Genomic DNA, 22514 nt, shown 5'->3' on the forward strand with positions numbered 1-22514 from the left:
CCTGATGCTAACAGTCAGTTGTTTATCCTTTTTGCTGGATAACAACCTTTAGTCATTTGTTGTACCTTTCAACATGTCTAACACATCTCTGAACTTCCTTCAATTTTGATGGTCCTCTGGCACGGACGTTGGATGCTCAATCCAGTCAGTAACATTCATTTTGAACTTCTGGATGTCGTCCTTCACTAGGAGTGACGTATATTTGGCCCATTGTCGTCACAGAAGACAAAGCGACGACCCAGACCCAGTTTTGCTACTGGATGCTTGAGGTTTCCTTTCAAAGTCTTCACGTATCCTTCTCTCTTTGTGATTCCTTCCATCTTCATGAGATTCCCAGTTCCAGACCAAGCCCACAGCATAATACCACCACCACCGTGTTTCACTATAGGGTTATACACACAAAAATGAGCTCAAGTTTCATGTCATCTAACCAAAGGACACGATTACAGAATGCATAATTTTAACAGACAGACACTATCTCTACTTTCAAGATTAGGCTTCAAACTTTCCTTTTTGCTAAAGCATATAGTTAGGGCTGGACCAGGTGACCCTGAATCCTCCCTTAGTTATGCTGCAATAGACGTAGGCTGCCGGGGATTCCCATGATGCATTGCGTTTTTCCTTTCCAGTCACCTTTCTCACTCACTATGTGTTAACAGACCTCTCTGCACTGAATCATATCTGTTATTAATCTCTGTCTCTCTTCCACAGCATGTCTTTATCCTGTCTTCCTTCTCTCACCCCAACCAATCACAGCAGATGGCCCCGCCCCTCCCTGAGCCTGGTTCTGCCGGAGGTTTCTTCCTGTTAAAAGGGAGTTTTTCCTTCCCACTGTCGCCAAAGTGCTTGCTCATAGGGGGTCATATGATTGTTGGGTTTTTCTCTGTATCTATGAAGCGCCTTGAGGCGACTTTTGTTGTGATTTGGCGCTATATAAATAAAATTGAATTGAATTGAATTGAATTAATTCATATTGTACTTCAGTCTTCTGCACAAGTGAAGGTTTTCTCGGTCTGCAACCTCACAGTCCATTCCTGTGCAGCGTTCTAGCAATTGTCTTCTTTGAGTCTAAGATTCCCAACTTAGACAAGTCATTCACTAATGTCTTGGAAGTTAATTTGGGGTCTTTAGACACATCTCTCACTAGCTGTTTTCCAGAATCTTTAAAATCTTTTGCTGCCTACTTCTGCCAGGCTTATCCTGTACTGTGTGGCCCTCTTTGAATTTCTTGATGATAGTTCTCACTTCAGTTCTTGACACTTGGAAACTCGGCAATAACTGTATATCCATCTCTTCTTCATGAGCATCAACAATTCTTTTTCTCAAGTCCAAAATGGCTTGTTGAAGTTTTTATACTTTTATAGTTTAAATTGATCGCTAACCATCGGTTTTAACTTGGTTTTACACACTTTGAGCATTGCAACGTTAAAGCACATCATTACACAGCAGTGGGTTTTTTTTTTGCTGTGGCTCAATAAAAGGATCAGTTTTTCAGAGGGCTAATAATACTGACCCTGGTAATTTATGATTTTTTATGAAAACAATCTGTTATTGTGTGCAAAGAGAAAAACCTTTTAATTTAAAAGTGCGATAAAATTTAAATTGTTGTTGTTATGGATGCCAGACATCAAAAGAGAATGACTTGACTCCTTAAAGCTGATAGGAAGACAACACCCATCCATCCATCCATCCATCCATCCATCCATCATGAGCTTATCCCACTTGCCATTGGGTTAGAGGTGAGGCTAACATACTGATACTGCTGCCTTCATTCTATAGGACGACAACAGTAACTCAAATAACCACGACCAAAGTATGCAGAAGAGCATCTCTGAACACATGTCAAACCTTGAAGCAGATTACCTACAGCAGCAAAAGACCACACCAGGTGTCATTGTTGTCAGCTAAAAAATGGAAACAGAGGCTGCAATTTACACAGGCTCAGCCAAATGACTGGAACTACGTTGCCTGGTCTGCTGAGGTGACATTTAACATTTGGCTCTATTCTGTCTATCAGTGGGTCAGGCTGGCAGTGTAAGGATTTGGCGGATATTTTCTTGGCACCACAGCCTACCTGGAGTTGTTGCTGGCCATGTCCTTCTCTTTACGATCACACTGTACCTATCATAAGAAGTGTGCTTGCAGCAGAATAACACGCCATGCCTCAAAGCCAAAAATAAAATCAAACTGCTCTCTTGAAGGTGACAATGACTTCACTGTACTTAAATGAGCTCCACAGTCCAAAAATCCCAATCCAATGGAGCACCTTTGTGATGATCTTTGTATCATGGGTGTGCAGCAGACGGCAGCAGTGCTACCAAGGTGTATCTAATAAACTGGCCGTGTATGTGAGAGAGAGAGAAGGGGGGTGTTGGGTGGAGTAAAATGTGCTGTTTTGGCTGCCCGCTGTGCCTGAAAAAGAGGTCAATTAAAGTCAACCAAAATAGCAGGAAATGTGCAGCAACCAAAAAAACCGAACTAAAAGTGCCGAATGAAAACCGCAAGGCCAAAGAGAACTGCTTAAATGACTCCTTTTACATTACGCAGTCCCTGATAAGCCATTGTTAATATAAAAATATCCACTGTAGCAGAAAGCTATCACAGCTTCCCAGTTAGCTTCATTTGTTATCAGTTTTAAAACATTGGCTGCAATATTTTCCAGATATCTTGAAAAATAAACAAAAACAATATCTAACTGATTCAAAATGACAGCTTCTTAAACTTCAGTGGTAGCATGCACTCGAGCAATTAAAGATGTTTATGTTGACAAGCTGTAAGGTTAAATAAAAAAATGTATCGACAGAAGTTTGTCTGAAGTAAGCACGATAAAGAGATTTAAAATCTCCCTTACAGTTAGGACTCTCGCTTCATTGTTGCCTTAAAGCGCCGTTGTTTATCACAACTGCTTGCTTATATACTGTTCTTGGACACGCATGGATAGCTCTTAAAATTCCCTGTCTGAAAAATGATTCATGCCCACCAGCTGAAAATATGCTATTAATATTTATGCGAGGGTTGTGTTATGATGAGAAATATATTGCTGAGTTCATCTTCATCTGTCTCAGTGGCAAATCAGAGCCTCGCCAATGAGACGCATGATTAATGAATACACTCAGATGGGAGTCCATCAGGATTTATATCCCCCATCAGAACCATCTGAGTGTCCTCTAACGCTCTAACAAAATTAGCTTTCACTTTAAGCTCTTTCACATGTTCATTTTTTAACATGTTTTCCATCTGCTTACTTATACACAGCTTCCAGGATATTCAAATATGCTGCGTTACATGTAGGCACGACTTTTCTTTTTTGGAGGAAGAACAGAGCAATAAGGATCAAATGGGATATAATTCTTAATAGATGGATCACTGTTAGACTGGCATAGCCTATAAATCACCATTAATATGGGTCACAGTAGCCTTGGCGCTAAAGAGAAGTAGAACTTCTAATTGTCAGGAGAAGCCAAATTAAGATGGGCTTGAGATTTAAGTGTCAATTGAGCAGTTATGGATAAAATTGGGGCTATTAAACAGTCTGAAAGTCCATGTGGTGAATTAAAGTTCTATTTGAGCATTTCTTTTATATTAACATAAAGGTGGAATGGGGGAATAGATTCTCGAGGCTTATTGATTTATACTAAAACAGTGAATTACATTTTCAGCAGGCTATCTCTTTTGATGAAAATCCAGCAGTGAGAATCTCCCCACCGCACCAGGTTGAAATAGATAATAATGTATTACAACAGTTTGACTTCGGCTGGCTCAATAGCCAAAGCTGCTGCTGTGCACAATAATTGGCATTCTGAAAATAGAAATGAATTGCCCCTGTATGGCCTTCTTTGATACTTATAGATGCTCCAGTACATTGGGAAACTTGTAGTGTGATACATGGTGCAATAAGGGGAAAACTGTGGAGCACAACATAATATTTCACCTCAGCGTACCAACGGTGATCTTTATAATTAGTGCTTCAGATCACTCTCATTATTTTAGTTGCAAAAAATAAAAATAAAAAAGCAAAAGTGCATTAAAGAAAACTTGTTCCTCATAATTTCTTGCTTCAATTCTGGACTAATATGAATTCATAGAAACTATCACTTAGCAACTCTCATAGAAAAAAAAAAAGAAGGCTGTGAAAGTTAATTAGCTTTTCATGTCAAACTGAACAGCCAGATAAAATGCCAGCACATAGGAAAAGCTCCAATTTATGCTACACTCTCTGTGCAGGGACAGTGAAAGGCTACTGTGTGACTATTTTGGTCTCAAAGACATTTAATGCACTTGAAACACTTCGACAATTATACTAGTGTGACATTAAAGCTGCAGTGGGAAAGATTTTTATTCAAAAGTACGCAAGGCACGTAGTTCGACTGAAAAAAAAAGAGGCTAAGATGTCTTACTACATGAGCTAGAGACACTTGTCAAAGTTGACCATTTTTAGCAAACGGTTATATTGTTACAATTAGTTGAAATGGCTCTGCTCTGAAGGAAATATCACAGAAAATGAGCAACAACAAAGATGTACAATAAACGAAAAGGAGCAAAAATATAAGAAGAACATCGAGGACGTGCACGAGGAGAGAAACAGCGAGACTTGCCGTCTCATAGCGCTTGTGCTGTACACCTGCATGAAAATGATACATTATTATAGATACATTGTTACTGCTTTCTGTGAGTGAGACAGCGATTCTGACGCATGAACGATCCAACTTAGGCACATCAGCTAATGCAAACGCCACTGCAGCGATCTGCCTGAACAACGCTACGTTCCACTTTGCTTCATCCACATCGCATAAGCGTTCTCAGCTCAGTGCTGTCTGAGCTAACTCCATCTGACATGGTGTGGAAAACAACAATGAACCTTGGTTATTTTGTTTAACTGTTGGTTGCTTGAGATTAACCTTAAACTGAACACTATTTAACATTTCAGCCTGATGGGACAGCACAAGTTTTAAAGTTAGAACGTTGTTAACTTCATTTAATTTCATAAAGAAAATTGCTGGTCTAAGAACACCCAGCAGACACAAGACAACATTAGCATTCAATATTGAATTTAAAATTGTTGACTGTTTAGCTCCACAACAGTACAGTATGCTAGGAGGCTAATTATCACAGGCTTCAATGTTAAAAAGCTCAATTTATATAAAAAAAAAACAAAACATATTTATAGCCTTCTAAAAATAGAGTTTTGGCTCTAAAGCTCAAACCCCATTTAGACAACTGTATGTCAGTTTAAAATGCATATATTCCAACTGTTAAATCATTATTGGAGCTTTAACTTGGGAATATAGTTTGCTTAATATGAAGGGACGATGTCAACACAAATGACTAGCCATCACCTCAACAAATATGAGGCACTGAACTGTGCCTTGTTTCTGGTGTTGGTCCCTTTCAGTGCATATTAGTGAAATTATCTGACAAACAATATGCCCTGCAGAGGAATTAACTGTTTTAATGGACTGGCCAAAAAGTCTATGTATTCTGCCAAGACTGCATGCAAGGGGCGATGGTTATTGTTTGGCACCGGAAAGTTTCAAAGGATATTTAAGAAACAGGTCTTGAGGCTGGAGTATGTGCACAAAAAAGGTGGCATTTATTAAGAAAAATCTTAATGAAACAAAAGGCCCCTGGGGAATTCAACCAAACAAACTGAAATTACAATAAAACAAAACAAAACACAGCCTCGGAGCAAGCTGCCACCTCCTCTCTCTGCTGCTATTCGATCCTTTACTAATGCCTTTCCAGCCGCACCTGCATGAACCCCATCACTTCCACCTGTAACGGAAAGACATGATCAAAAGATGGCTATATTTATAATATATATAACTCTATACATCCATATATTCACAGAATGCCAGTGACTAAAAGAAACCTCTTCCATGGTCTCCGTTACTGCGCCTCAATTAACTACTCAGACCTCAATCATGCAAAGCTGTCTTCACTGCCTCTGATTAACAGCTGATTCCCAGAAAAACACAGGTGAAGAGTAAAAACAATCATCAAAAAATTGAACTCAGTCTAATTAACAGACTGATTCACCTACCAAAATAAACAACAGAAACTCATCATGTAATCAATAACCCCAACCCCTGCTGATAATGTTTGGGAACTGGGTATTGTCAACAGGAGAAAGGAACACTGCTTTCATAAGGAACTCTAACTACAAGGTATTGGTTTCCTTACACTTTTCTAATCAAGCTAAATAATTACACAGCAGTCCACCCTTTCTTTCACATATGCTAAATTTGGCTAAACAGCAACAACAGCAGCAACAACAACAACAACAAAAAACAAGATATCAGTGGACAAAAATTAGTTTTTGAAAGCTCTTCTTTGGATTTGGATTGATATTAGATCGAGCTCTAACAATAAACTTTATCAAAAAGGAAAGTTTTAAACCTAATCTTCAGAGGTGGGACCAAGTCATTGTTTTGCAAGTCTCAAGTAAGTCTCAAGTCTTTATCCTCAAGTCTCAAGTCAAGTCTCAAGTAATGTCAGGCAAGTCAGAGTCGAGTCTCAAGTCACTGGTGTAAAAGTCCGAGTCAAGTCACAAGTCTGAAACTTTGAATTTCAAGTCCTTTCGAGTCTTTAAAAAAAAAAAAAAACGAAAAAATAATGTTGCAGTTATGCTAAATGTAAATATTAGACCATGTAATTTTAAAATCTGTGTTTTTCTCAACACATGACAAAATAGTGAACTTAGAAAATATACACAAATTGTGAAATTGCACCTCTTTAAAATGCAGCTCAATTAAACCTAGCTCCAAGAATAATTTTCACCGACAGTTCTGAGATAAGCTGCATGTTATTCTTGGATGTGGTTGTAGGACCAGCTTTAAAATCGCATGACAAAAATATCATACACATTAAAAAAAACTGTATCACCAACGTAGCCTGGACAACATTTGCTAGTTAGATGAAGTCAGCTATCTCATCTTAGCATATTTATATGCATATTTATAATCATACGGTTCTTGGAGTGAGTGCATACACTCATGAAGTTTAGTAACTTCAGGTCACTGCAACAAGCCCAGGTACAGTTTACCGACGGATGGGTGCAGGACCTTGAAACGCACAGTGTAGAACGAAAGACCATCGTACGTATCATAAGTTTACCAGTCTCACAAATTGTCGTCATAAATACACATTCGTTAACCGTTTATTAATAGGACCTTTGAGCTCAACGGTAATTAATTAGTAGTGGAAATAATTTCTGGTAGCGTTACAGAAATGTAGCAGTGACAACAATATTGTATGCTGTAATCACCGCGCGGATAGGAGGCGGCTGGCTTGACCGCGGCTCACAAATGACGGCTCACTTTACCGCAGTCTGTAATCGCACTGGGCAATTAGTGATACAAAAAACCTGTTTTATCCTGTGAATAAAAGTATATGTTTTTGTCAGTGTACCATAATAACAGAAGCGAAACGCAATATTGTGTCAGGACAATTCACTATTTATGCACAATAAATAAAGGAGCATAGCGCGACAATTTCTGTTCAGCGCCAGACTTGCTTGTAACCTATATCACCAATTATGTTATGAAAATGACGCATTAACTACAACAGCAGACTGACCTTCGTGTAAATGCTTGGAGCAGACTAACCTGTGAGCTGGAGTGTTCTGGGACGTTATATTTGGTCTTTGAATGGCTGCAATCCAGGCCATCCGTCGCGTCTGTGTTACTTCGGAAACATGGCTTGAACAATTTCTCTTCAACGACGTAATCCGATAACAACCGATCTCTTTACCCGTCGGCTTCCCGTGGCTGTCATGCGACCGGCTATTGCAGTTAATAATACAACAGCTTCTTGACATTTTTGTGTTTCTTTTTATCGCTGTGTGACTGATTTTAATTGAAAGCCTGCGTGCGCTAGTACCGCTTGCCACGAGTTCCCAGAATCCTTTGCGGTTCTACCCGTGAATGACGTCACATTTTCAATCTCTATATAATATGCATGTTAAATTTTATATTTGGGGTAAAATATCAAGTCTTTTCAAGTAAACCGGTTCAAGTCCAATTCAAGTCCCAAGTCATTGGTGTAAAAGTCCAAGTCAAGTCACAAGTCTTAGAACATTTTTTCAAGTCAAGTCTAAAGTCATAAAATTAATGACTCGAGTCTGACTCGAGTCCAAGTCATGTGACTCGAGTCCACACCTCTGCTAATCTTAAAAGTAGAGATGGTGTCTGTCTCCTGAATCCAAACTGGGGGCTCGTTCCACAGGAGAGGGGCCTGAAAGCTAAAGTCTCTGCCTCTCATTCTACTTTTAACCATCCGTGGAACCACAAGTAAGCCTGCAGTTTGAGAGTGAACTGGTCTATTGGGGTGACAAGACTATGAGGTCTTTAAAATAAGGTAGGCCCTGATTATTCAGGATCTGATATTGAGTGGAAGGATTGAGTGGTATGTTTTTTCTATCCAGGAATACTGCAGTGGCAGTGTGTTAGGAATCCAACTGAAAAATGAAGTCAGTGCCACTCGTCGTGCTCGTAATTCCATCAATTCTGACAAGATCCCCAACACGACTGGCTGAAAGCGACCTCACACCATGACAGAGCATCGACCATGTGTTTCTGCTCCCCTGACCTCCTCAGGGATGGGAATTGATAAGAATTCAGCAATTTAATTCCATTATGGATATCACTCATTGATTTGATTCCTTATCGATTCTCTTATGGGTTCTCACTGACTTTGCTTTGAGAGCCACCACCATCTCTAAGCAGCACAAAGAAAGAAAAATTAATTGCATTCTGTTTGGTCAAACGTTTGTGCATGTTGGAGGTATTTCCCCTCTTTGTCCTGATCAGTGTTTCAGTCTTACTCTAAAAAGTAATTATTGCACAGGTTACACAGAACACTTTTCTTAAAAGTAATGTTGTTGCTTAATTTCTCCCAGAAAAAAGTTATTTGTTATACTATTCATTACAATATTTTTATGTTAATGACCTGAAATGCATTGTTCTATAATTACCATTAAACATAAACCTGAAGCTACAGCCCCTGACACCAGCACAAATCCCTATCCTGATGAGGACACACATGTGATCTTTCTATTAGTATTACACAAAGCCTCTCTTAGCACAAAACCAGCACAAAGTGACTTCAAAGTGATCGCTACAATGATTCTACTGTAGAAACATGAACAGGTAGGAGCGGAAGCTGCGGCCTGACTGCTCATCCTTTTGTTAGCTGTTGAAGTTCAGGGTCTGTCTGACTGTTGGGCTGGGGCTCAGCTTTAACCTCACTCTGGGTTCTTGGGTAGTTTAGCGTTAGCATACTGTTTGGATTTGGATTCATCACTCCATAAAACGTATAGCCACTGATTTTCAGTCCAGTTCTACCAATTTGGCCTTTCCAACCTGTTTCCAGTGAGACCTTATCTGATGAGGCTTCAGCAAACCGTTGTTGGATCAACTAAAGAGCCAGATGCATCTCTCAGGTCACGTGGCAGGATTTTGCTGATGAACATGACTTTCACATAGTATTGATGGGCTTTTATGCCTTCCACTGTTTCTGTTTTCCTTCACTTTTTCAGTTTTCACAAAAAATTTTAAGGACACACTGGACACCATGCTGAGTTTTGAGCTAAAAGCTGTTTGAAAATCACCTTGTTGGTACAAAAATACTGTAATACGTATGTCTATTGCCTGTAAAGCTGTTATTTTTTGGCATTTTTCATTGATTCAACTAAGAAATTGGAACAAATTATATGTTTTTGCAGCAAGCTGTTAGCAAGTGTCTAAAGATAAAATTTAAAATTGGTTGTCTGTTACATGCAGATACAACACTGGTTCGTCCCTTGAGTTAGGTGCCATTTTTATGCTTGAATGATTCATAGGTCAGTGTGAACAGTGGCTTAACAAACAAACAAACAAACAAACAAACAAAACAAAAAACATACCTCTGGAAATGGTCAGGTAGAAGGACTGAACAGAATATGTGAAAGAAAAAACCCCAAAGAAAAACTTGAAAAAGACCCGGGGTCCGGAGTTATTTAAGTGGCAGAAAGCAGTTTGTGAAAATAAATGGTGGTTGCTCCTTATGTATGGACATTGCTTGTGGTGTACCCCAAGGGTCAGTTTTGGGTCCAAAATTCTTCAACTTGTACATTAACGACATCTGTAAAGTGTCCAAAGTATTAAAAATGGTTCTCTTTGCTGACGATACAAACATTTTTTGCTCTGGTGATGATCTGCAGAATTTATTGGAGGATATGACTAATGAAATAAGTAAAGTGAAGTTCTGGCTTGATAAAAACAAATTATCATTAAATTTGAATAAATCTAAACTTATGTTATTTGGAAATAGTAGTTTAAATACAAATGCAAAGATTCAAATAAATGGTGTTGATATTGAAAGAGTCAGTGAAAATAAATTTCTGGGGGTAATAATAGATGAAAAACTTAACTGGAGAGCTCACGTAAGATATATTCATTCCAAAGTATCACGAAGCATTGCAGTACTAAACAAGGCAAAACAGGTATTCGACAGAACATCACTTCATATTCTCTACTGTTCACTGGTTTCACCATACTTAAGCTATTGTGCAGAGGTCTGGGGCAATAACTATAAAACCACATTACATTCACTTTTTACTCTTCAAAAAAAAGCAATTCGAATCATCCACGATGCAGGTTATAGGGAACATACAAACTCACTATTTTTGCAGTCTGAAATATTGAAAATTGACGATATAGTGAAATTCCAAACAGCACAAATTCTATTCAAAGCAAAAAATAAAGAACTGCCAGGTAATATTCAGAGTATGTTTTTTTTGAAAGAAGGAAGTTATAATTTAAGGGGTTTTTGTAACTTCAAAACAGGGAAGGTACGTACTACAAGAAAAGGCTTTTGTGTTTCTGTTCATGGAGTGAAACTATGGAACAAACTGAATATGGAATTAAAGCAATGTCCAAACATAAAACTGTTCAAAAAGAGTTATAAAAATATGATCTTCTCGATCTATAAAGAAAAGGAAAATATTTAAATTAAGTGAATGTCTCTATTTAAAAACAAACAAACAAAAAATTCATGATGTGATATTATAGTATATAGTATATCAGAAATCTGTTCACTATTTTTATTACAAATTATATCAGTAAGGAAGCTGACTAAATATTCACTGATAATTTATGGGACAGGGGTGGGATTAAATAAGTGTATACTTCTTCCCACTCCCTTTCAACATGTAAATTAATCAGAATGTTTTTTTGTATGCAATTTGTATAGTATATTTTTTTTCTCTCATTTCTTTTCTAAATGTACTTGTATATTGTTCACATGTTGAAATAAATTACCAATCAATCAATCAATCAATCAATCAATCAATCAATCAATCAATCAAACCAGTGAGACCTTATCTGATGAGGCTTCAGCAAACCGTTGCTGGATCAACTAAAGAGCCAGATGCATCTCTCAGGTCACGTGGCAGGATTTTGCTGATGAACATGACTTTCACATAGTATTGATGGGCTTTTATGCCTTCCACTGTTTCTGTTTTCCTTCACTTTTTCAGTTTTCACAAAAAATTTTAAGGACACACTGGACACCATGCTGAGTTTTGAGCTAAAAGCTGTTTGAAAATCACCTTGTTGGTACAAAAATACTGTAATACGTATGTCTATTGCCTGTAAAGCTGTTATTTTTTGGCATTTTTCATTGATTCAACTAAGAAATTGGAACAAATTATATGTTTTTGCAGCAAGCAGCAAGTGTCTAAAGATAAAATTTAAAATTGGTTGTCTGTTACATGCAGATACAACACTGGTTCGTCCCTTGAGTTAGGTGCCATTTTTATGCTTGAATGATTCATAGGTCAGTGTGAATAGTGGCTTAACAAACAAACAAACAAACAAACAAAACAAAAAACATACCTCTGGAAATGGTCAGGTAGAAGGACTGAACAGAATATGTGAAAGAAAAAACCCCAAAGAAAAACTTGAAAAAGACCCGGGAACAATTGCTCATGAAAAAATGCAAGAAAGTCTGTCTCCCTGGAAACAAAATATATAAAGAAATGAGGGGTGGTGCAAGACTTTTGCACAGCAGCGTCTGTGTCTATGTGTATGTGGCTGTGTATTTACATCTATCCCCAGAAAGTATATTTCTCCTTACCCTGTTATGTTATGACCACTATTTAAAAAAATCTGTCTTTCTTAATGAAGCAGTTTTTTTTCTTTGAAACACACAGAGCTCTCTGAAATCCTATTTCATGAGATCTGGGATTTGACATTTTCAAATATAAAAGAGTTTCCTGTCATCATGTGAAGTTTCCTTCTGTGGCTGTAAGCAACAACCTCTAATCTGAAGTTCAGTCTCAAATCCCTGTTGTCTCACCAGCGTTACAACTTCTAAGAGAACACTAAAGTGCAAAAACAACTCGCAGAGTTACTTTATAAGAGCGCGGAGCAGAGACAACAATACGATGACGTCTTTGGATGTTATTTTTCAAAACTGAGACGTGCATTTGAACCCTTAAAGGTTACACGGCAAACAACCCAATGGTACTATAGTGAAATACACACTGATTGCAAAAGGAGTATTACTGCAAACCAAACCTTGTTATTTATCTGAAAAACAGCCCTCCACTATGCATGACATCCCTCCAAACCAGCTGGTCTTTTCTCACTTCACAAGATGCCTTACACTCTTGTACAGTAAGCGATAAAGAATTCAGATCTCCACAGCAAGAAAAACATTCAAGCTCAGGAGCATGAGGCGATCTGTGAGGAAGCCTTCACAGACAATACCTTGTTTATTTCCTCTGTTCAAGGTTTCTGTCTGAAGTGGTTCTTAACAGCCTCCACCAAGATGGTTTCAAACACAGACTCACAGTGAAAGGAGTGAATGAGAAGCGGCAGGCACAGCCAGACCTGCAGGTTGTTTGTGTGAATGGGTTCTTGTGTGTCACTCGAGGACATTAAGCAAAGGTCACGTAGATGTTGTTACAGGTGAGTGGGCTGCAGTTGTTTCTGTGTGTGCGTGCGTGTGCGTGTATGTGCATGCATGCGTGGGAAGAGAGCGCATAAGCATATGTGCACCTATGGAGGAGGCAGCCGTGGGAATGAGGAAGATGAGATGATGACAATATGTCCTCTCAGTTGTCCTTGAGGGTTAGAAGATAGGGGCTCCAGTCAGGCGGAACTGGATGCCTGTCACTCATGGCGGGGTGGTGATGTTGGTGGGTGGTGAGGGACGGGGAGGGAAAGGTGGCTCGGGGGCTGCACAGTGCACTGGGTCTCCTGGGAGCCATAGGCTGCCTAGTGATAGATCGAAGTGGGCAGCAGCTTAGACACTCACACCAGCGAACACCGTGTCCTTTTGGTTCTGGACCTTATAAAGTCCTTGCTGGTTTTAAAGCACCAGCAGACTGCTGGCTTAAAATTCAGTTTGACAAGGACTGCAATTCATGGAATTGTGTTTTATATAATATGCATTCAGACATGTGCTTTCTTTGAGCTCAACTGGGTCCATGTGATAGTAATATATTCATGTGCTGAGAAATGCAATGTTGTCCTTTTGTGGTTTCTATTAAATGCTAAAAATGTCAAAAATTAAAATAATGTAAATGTTACTTGACAATATTTGGTTATTCTGACAAAATTTGAAATGCACATATAAAACATACATGAACCACTATAGTACAGTTTAATCGGTTGCTTTAGTTTATTAAATGCACTTGGTTAAAGCAAGACCGCAAATGTCTCTGCTTTTAAAACCCAGGGCTTATCTTTATATTTTTACATGCTGTAGTGCCATTTTTGGGAGCATTTCAAGTTGCTATACATCAATACAACGTACATTATAGCCCAAATTTTAATAATATGTATGCATTAAGTCCATAATAACTACATAAATTGCAAAAAAGTGCAATAAACTACAATTTGTTTTTTTTTAACATATATTTCTAGTTAGAGAAATTTAAGAGGCTTATCCCTCAAAACTGTAAATACAAAAAAGTTGCACAAAATAGTTTCCCACAGCAGGAAATTTATTTTGAGTTTCTTCATAGTTTTATTTTTGAGATACCAATTTTTATATACTGCAGGAAAAATGAAAATAAATATTATAGTGCAAATTTGCAAAAGAACAGCATGTGCATCAAAATAAACTATTTCCAGCAGTGCAATTTGAGTTCCGCGATAGTTCGCGCTGACGTCTATTCCAACGTAGGACGTGTTACAAACAGCTGATCGGATCGGCAAAGCCTTTTTCTGGAATATTATATTTTTGTTGCTTCAAGTGCTTTTTATGCAATTTTTGCAAAGTTATATGTGGAAGGAAACCGTGACCGAGGACAAGCTGAATACATAAGATGTAAGTACAACTCCACGGTTTTATATGCAAAATGTGGTTCCAGTTCTACAGAGATTTAAAAATAGTTACGCACAACCGAGCGTGCAGCTCCAACCGGTCTTTCAGTTTGATGGGTCTTTATGAAGAAATCATGTAAAATGAAAAATAATCTATATATATCTTATATTTAATATTTTCAAAAGATATATTACCAATTACCAAAAAAAATAAAAAAATGAAATAAAAAAAAAAACCCTCACATTGTGCATTTCATCCACAACTCACTAGAAATGTCATTATTTAAAAGCCTTGGCTAAACTGATTTTTCCTAAATCTAATCTTATGAGTAGAGATGTGGAATCATGTTCAAACTAATGTGGCTGTGATTTGTAAAATAGTGAGAAAGCAAAGCAGCTGCTGCCTTTGTCCGGTCACAGTTACTGTTAAACTCAAACTAAAACTCAAAGTAAAAAATACAACAACCCCCCAAACTCATAAAAACCCCTTTGACATTTCTGTAGAACACATTATTCAAAGTTGATTCGAGATAGTCTGCGATCTGCAAGTGAAGTATGGGCCGCATACTCAAATCCAGCCAGTTTCCATGCTTCCTTTTTTTTCTTCCATCAGCCGTCTTTTCTGAGCGACTTACTACCGTACCCTTTAAGCAGCATATTTCCACACCACTTGGCAAGGTGTTCTTTTCAGTAAAACGGCTACTTATTTATTTCAAGCATACCTTTCTGACGACAGAACTAATTTTGAAATTTCTCTGGCATGTCCAGATGTTGCTTTTCATATTTCACATGCTGACTTTTTGTGACGAGGTCACTCGTTACGTTTCCATTTGATGACTCTTCCATGTAGATGCTGTTTGTGCATCATCGCTTTTGTGCCAGCTAAACCTTCTTGACACGGGAGTTCATCTGCCACCATATGAGGGTTTTGCTTTGCCTTTCAGATGAGCAGTATTATCTGACAGTTTCCTTGCTCCTCTAGATCTTGCCTCGACATCCACAGTTGCTCTTCAGTACCATTTCTTAATGACATTTTATACAGTGGAAAGTGTAAGCTGGAAGCCCTTTGATATCTTTTTATAGTCCTTCTCTGCTTTGTAGGCATCAATTAGCTTCATTTCAGTCAGCTGCTGTGAGGGGCCCATGTGTTAAGGCATGAAAAGAATTTATCAGCTCTTTAACACCTGCCTTACAGGTCCTAAAGAGTCAATTAAGGCCCAAGAAATTAGTGAATTTGCAGACTTTACATGTTGCATTTTTAAAAGTTCATTAGAAAGTAACATTGCAGCTACAAAAAATTATACATTTTAATGTCCGTTTTGCAAAAATGTTTTATATTTATTTAATTTCGCTTCAGAAAGTTCGGTTTGTAATTAAAACTTTTAAACTCAAGTCTATAATCTTCTAATATCTGGCCACTATGGTTCTGGAGAGTCATTATTATTATTAAGGCTGTCTGAAACAGAGCTTTTAGGGCAGTCTGAATCCTGGGATTTTGGCTTATAGTGATTACTTGCACACATGCCGTCCTCATTATTTGAAACTTTGGCCACGTTTAATATGGGATTTCACTGTATTTCTATTTGAGAAAAAATAAGGAAAAGCATAATAAGTTGCCTTTAATAGCAGATGACAGGATACCAGTGTGTTTTTTAAATAAAAAGCAGTGTTGGTGGTCCACATGGTGGGGGTGACAGAACTTTTGCCTGACAGTGTGCGTTCAATCATGGGTTTGAATCCACTCGCCTTCTGGGGCTCTGCATGTTCCCCCTGTGCCTGTGTGGTACTGTGGCTTCCTTCCACAGCACACAGACATGTATGTCAGCTTTACTGGTGAGTCTAAATTGGCTGTGAGTGTGTACGGTTGTCTGTCTCTATGTGCAGTACAGGGTGTACCCAACCTCTCACCCTATGACAGCTCACATAGGCTCCACCCCCACTGTGACGGTGAAATGGAAGAAGATGGATGATTCGATAATCTGTCTCAACCTCCATTCAGCCTGGAGACAATATTGATGCACGTCCATCAGTTTTTGACATTATACTATGACCACTTGGGACCAGGGAGATGACGTCAGAATTTCAACGGTGTCTGCTGAGTGTATGTGTTTTTTAAAGAATATAACGTACAATTTTTGTGATAAAAAAAGTTTGACTTTTTTTTAGTTTCTTTGTCTGAACTGAAGGAATGTACATTATTATTTGAGTAAACAAACATTAATCAGCATCAGAAAAAGTCCTGAAAATAGGCGTTCTGTGTTTTCAGACACAGCAACGTCTGCAGCAATGTGGACGCTCTGCCAGGCTATTGTGGTGAAAACAGAGCTTTGTGTCAAATCGATCTATGTTCCCACCCTCTCTATAGCTCTCACAAGCTCTGGTTAGTGACTTAGATCGTGGGTAGGAGAAACCAAACATTTGTTTCCTCTGTATGGTGTCTGGGCCTCCCTAAGTGATAGGATGATGAGTTCGGTCAGCCGCTACTCTTCCACATATGGCCCTCCACATAAGGAGCCATTTGAGGTGGTTTGAGCATCTGACTAGGATGCCTCCCGGCACCTCCTAGGTGAGGTGTACAGGGCATGTCCCACCTGGAAGAGGCCCCTGGGGCAGACAGAGGACATGCTGGAGATATTATATCTGTTGGCTGGCTTGGGAACGCATTGGTGTCTCCCCTGGGGAGCTGGAAGAGGTGGGCAGGGAGCTTCTCTGCTTAGACTGCTGCTCCTGTGACCTGGACTTGGATTAGTGACATAAAATGGTTCGATGGATGGATAGCTGTGTTTCTCTTTGCACATTGCCTCTGGATTCTAACTAGTGGTTTAAATAAAGTCCTTGTGCCAGTCTTCATTTTATCGCCTTTTGAACTGGGTCGTAACATCACCGCCTAACCTTAGCTGGTTAAAAATGATGGTATGCTTTCCGTGCTTGCTTTAAACTCTGAATGGAACACTTAACTGTTCACTATTGAAAGAAGCTGACATTTTTTGAAGTATTCTTAAGAAAATCCCTGAGCAGCACTCTCAATGAAACTGCACATAGTTGTTCTGTATGAGCGCTGAGTCACACAGACTTTAACATCTCTAGGTCTTCTCTGTTGTAGCTGTTGTTTGTACAATGTCAAACGATTGAGTATTTCAGTCACACATTCACTGTAGTTCATATAAGTTTTGTCCGTACCTTTATCTCTAGGATTTTCTTATCATTAGTCAATATTTTTTGCAGTAGTTTGCAAACGCTTAAAAGAACCAGAAGTGAAAAAAACATTCACAGCAGTGTTTGTCTCAGGTATAAAAGGAATCATCTGGCTTCCTCCTCGTCTTTTTTATTGCAAAGCTTTAACTTCGAACAGCTGGGCATAGAAAAGCAGAGCCAGATCACCCCGGCTTTCTCTTCTGTGATGCAGAGGAAGCTTTCTTTCTCTCACTGGTTCCCTTGTCTCTGTTGCTGGGTCTTTGTCCTCCGGCAGCCTGCACCAGACACATTTTTTTAGAGCTCAAATCTCCTCACAGGGGCCATCACGTGAGAACAGCTAATGTCTTCCAAGCACTCTGAATGTCTGCTGTTTCCCCCCCCCTCAGGAATAAAGAAAAAGGAACATCTCAGATACATTTAAAATTGCAACTGAAGAAACTGACCTCTTTCACAAACAGCGAACACAGTTATTGCCAGAAAAATGACTCCTCCCCTTGAATAATGGCAATTAAAGAGAATCATAAATATACATATACTGAAGTTTTTTTTATAGAAGCCAAAGAAAATTAAAGGCTTGAAAGGAAACCAAGGAGAATCTTAAGAAACACATTAAGCAGAAACTGGTTCCTATGGAAATATTACTTGAAAATGAGGATCCGCCAAGGAAGTAATTACAGCTGCTATGGAGTTCTCACCCAGAAACAGCAGTGCAGATGGCCTTCACAGATATGAACACATTCTTACAGACACCGTGCGGTATGCATATTTATGGATGTATTTCCTCTCGCAAGGTGATTTTTAACAGATTTTATATGTAAAATAGAGAAAGGAGGAAAAGAGACAGAGAGAGAAAGGGGGGGATTGGATTGTATGGTGTCTTGAGACCATGGGGATTATGCTTGTGGACACTGATTAGCAAGCCTGTCAACTCCCAAGGTCTGCAGAATTTGGATAAATGAAGTAGGAATGCTCTCCAGCTGCCAAACACATGCAGGCTGCTGTTTGGTGATGCCTGCCGAGTACAGGCAGCGTGTTCTGGACAGGCGCCAGCACAGAAAATAAATTCAATTTAGAAAATACTGGTCACTCACTAATGCGTCATCAACCTAGTCTGTACAGGCTAAAATGAGCCCATTGGCAGTGCATGACATTAATCTCGCTGAAGACAACCTGACAAGGAGCACAGCACAATGCAGTGCAACATGTTGCAAACAGTAGAAATACAGTATGTGGGTGTACAGTCCCTACTACATTCACATGCAAATAATGGGAATCACTTAATGCTGTATATGACAATTTAGTTGAATGAGAAGAGAAGAGAGAAGTCTTTTAGCACCAGCACAATCAGGATGAAACACAGCAGAGGAATTTTAAACAGAGAAAATACTGTGGGCTGACGGATGCTGTGCCTACTTTTTACACAAAAGAAGCAAAAATGTGCACTACAGCGCCGATCATCTCAGTTCTTAATCATGATTTTGAAACACTTTTCTCAGTGTGCTTATAATTCCTCGCTTGCAGCTTATATTGCGCTTTACATACTTGACTTTTTTCAAAATAAAGCCCCAACCCAATAAAGTAATACAACCATTACTGTTGTATTTTTGTATGAAAGCTTCAAATTCTACAAGCATATTGAAAATGTGATTGAACGCATGCTTCCTGGAAATGCATTCCATTTGCTTTCTGCCCATTATCCACTCTTGTAATACAAACTCCACTCATGGAAACAACAGCATGATTAAGCCTTTTATGCTTGAGTTTAGTTGCTCACTGCACTTGATAATTAGATTTTTGGAAGGACTGGAGGTCTTGGAGTTTATTAAAAATAGTCAACAGTGACATGAAGCAGGAGACTGGGTTTTCTTGTTCATTACTGGCCTCAGCCACGGTTCTTGTGCTGTCTTAACCACACAAGACACAGGATGTGAGCACCACTACAGTAAACGCAAATTAAAGGCGCTGGTCATGCAGCCTACTGTACAGCGTTCAAAGGTGGGAGCGCACCCCCACTTTTTTGAAGACACCACCACATCCACCACAGAGATCACATAAAAAAACAACCCCAAACTGCCTATGCACGAATTATATTTCAACGCCAATCGCCTAAGTTGGGTAATTTAATTTACCCAAAAGGGATTTTCTGTCACTTTGATAAAAACACACAGTGAGCATAAATACCGACACAATGACAGCAATATCAGTTGCTGCTGTGATTATTATAACATTAAATGTGACCCGCCGATGCCAGAGTTGTGAACTGATTTAATTAGTTCAGCCGCATAAACAGCAGCCGGTGTTTGGCAGATAGCTTTGAAAAGAGAGTCATTTTCTTCCATCGCTGTCATTCTGTCATGTTGTTATGTTATATTATGAAACTGGTCAGCGTTTCAAGAAGGAGCCATTCTTTATTAAATATTTTGTTAAAAATATGACTGAGCTGTGACAAAGTTTGGGTCTACATAAAACCAGAGTCTGGCATTCACAAAATTACATCCATTTCAAAAAGTCATCTTTTTTTCTCCTTTTCAATATCTCACGACTGAGTCCTCAACACTGACCTCGCAGTGATATCCAAATTCAGCTGCCGGCATCTCTGCAAACCTGTACTTTAGAGCAATATCGGATTTAACATCAATCAGCGACTCCTTCAACTCAGTTGTCATTCCTGTCAATTTTGCCCCCCTGGAGAAGATTTTCTAATCCCCTCTACTAGATATTGGCCAGATCAGGGAAATACTCTGGATACCACAGAGATGAGCTCAGGCATCGTGTAGAGACATGAAACACCTTCTAATTGGTGGAAGCCTAAAGATACCTACACTAAAAAAGCAACCAGCAGAGAAACAAATCAAAGGGCCAGAAGCCAAAAGCAGGAAATTTGACAGGAATTAATTAGAGTATGGCTTCACTTGCACTTCAGGTGTCGGAGATCCAGGGAAGGACAAACTAATGTTGTTTTAATAAAGAAACTAGAAAATAATTGGCCTTTTCCATCATCCTTTGAGCAGCTGTGATCTGATCTTATGCTGCACAGGACACAAGCAGCAGGACACAGTAAAAGGAAAAGTTGGTTATTTTGTAAAGGCCCGTCACCTGCCGCTCTTTATTTAACAGCTCGCTGTGACCACTCCTTCTTGTGTTATTGCTCATGAACTGATCTGTCAGAAATGACTCTCGCCTTATTGTGTAGATGCATTTTTGATTAATGACGGCCCTAAATGCCAAGCTCGCTGACAAACACCTTGCATATCTTGTGATTACTTTATAATAAAACCCTTGTATTTTGGCAGGTAAATGCTTTTAACATGAAGCTGTTTGAGAGTCACTTTTGGCTGATGACAAACATCGGCTGCTGCAGCCAAAAGCTATATCTGAAGGCCAATAACTGGTGTTAAAATCACCACATATAGGGCTTTATCGGCCTAATCACCACTTTGGTAATATTGGGTTTTACTTTTTTTTGCGTAGTAGAAAACAGCTAACAAGAAAACTTCTCATTTTTAGGCTTTTGAAGACAGAAACTATTCCAGGTTGTGAATATGAGTGGATGACGGGGATATACAGAATGAACTTCAAACTGAAACGAGTACTGATGGAGTATTTTCTCAGCTTACTCGATGCTACATTTTTCCAGTGCCACTGGGCTCAGTCACTCTTGTGCTTTTCTATTTTTATTGACAGATATTTGCTGAACATCATGAATTAAAAATTTGGGATATACACAGTGGAACACATTTTTTCATGAGGTGTAGGGAGGAAATTAAAAGTAATTTCCTGGAAAAAATATCAGCTAGAAACTTGAAATGGTGGACAAAATGATGGATGTATCTAACTTTTGCTACACTGAATACATGACACACTGTATGTGGACTGCTTGCGGGTTGATGCCTGTAACCCTAAAGTAAAACTGCAATCAATCAAATTACCCCAGGGACTGGAAAGTACATTTTGCATATGCAAATGTAACAACAGATAGGTTTTCTATTCATTTCTTTTTCAAAAATATATTCTGTAAATAAAATTCTACAATCCTCAAATGAGAGATGTGGACATTTTGCATCCTCAGCCAAAGTGTAAGATTTGATAAAAATTGAACTGTTTCTGTAGTGGTTACCATACTTTTTAAATGCTTTTTCTAAAGACAAGAAAGGGAAACCATTTAGTTGTGAAAATTTGTGGTCAATGTCTCATTGACATGAGATGTAGGGACTCACTTGCCGGGTGAGACCAGCTGGTCATCTTAGCAGCCAACAGCCCGCCTCCTAAGATGTCAATATCCGTTGTTATCCCAGGGAGAGCGGTCTCATCTCAGAAAGCCTGTTGGTAATTTAACACTGACTCTGATGTCTCTGTAATGTTTGATATATGATGTAATTCCCTTTGAAAGATAAATGTTGGTCTCACAGAAAAAAAGTAATATTTGGCCGTATCAGTTGTTTTGAAGGGAAGGTTAGGTTCTTGTTTTCATTGGATAATTAATACATCAGCATTGCCTCTGTTAAATCTTTTTATGTATATTCATATAAAAAGCTAAAAATGCATAAGGAAAGCAAGTAGCCAATATCTAACCTTTTTTGTTTTTATAACACACATTACTATTAAATCACATAGTTTTGGATTAGAAAACAATCCTAATTGACAGGGACTATTTTGTCAAAGACTACTTAAGATTATCATGTGTTGATAATCACCAGAGCTGACATAAGGCATTTGTGTTGCCAGAATGCAGATTTTCCAGTTAATTCATTGATTTTTTTGTCTTTCAGTAAGTAAGTTTGGACCAGCGTTGGTTAAATGCTCCACAAATGTGCAGCAATTATCAGCAGCACAAGTGTTGCGGTTCGGTGTTATGAAGGTGCTGTGAAACCAGGTCACAAAAAACAAAAGCTGCCCTGGGAGCTGTCCACATTTTAAGGCTCGAACAAGTGCGTGTTTGTTGCAAATCTGTCCGTTTTTATATTTAGTCTCTAAAATATGCTTAACATTTGCCACACTGAGCTTTCT

The 22514-nt window shown here is 38.8% G+C and overlaps 1 protein-coding gene across 1 annotated transcript in view; it reads right to left on the reverse strand.

Annotated features, from left to right (window-relative positions):
- Nucleotides 1-22514, reverse strand: part of tnmd (tenomodulin) — a 71032-nt gene that overhangs the window by 20686 nt on the left and 27832 nt on the right. The gene's annotated exons all lie outside the window — the stretch shown is intronic.

Source organism: Astatotilapia calliptera, chromosome 2, assembly GCF_964374335.1.
Source record: "Astatotilapia calliptera chromosome 2, fAstCal68.1, whole genome shotgun sequence".
In the NCBI taxonomy this organism is placed as follows: domain Eukaryota; kingdom Metazoa; phylum Chordata; class Actinopteri; order Cichliformes; family Cichlidae; genus Astatotilapia; species Astatotilapia calliptera.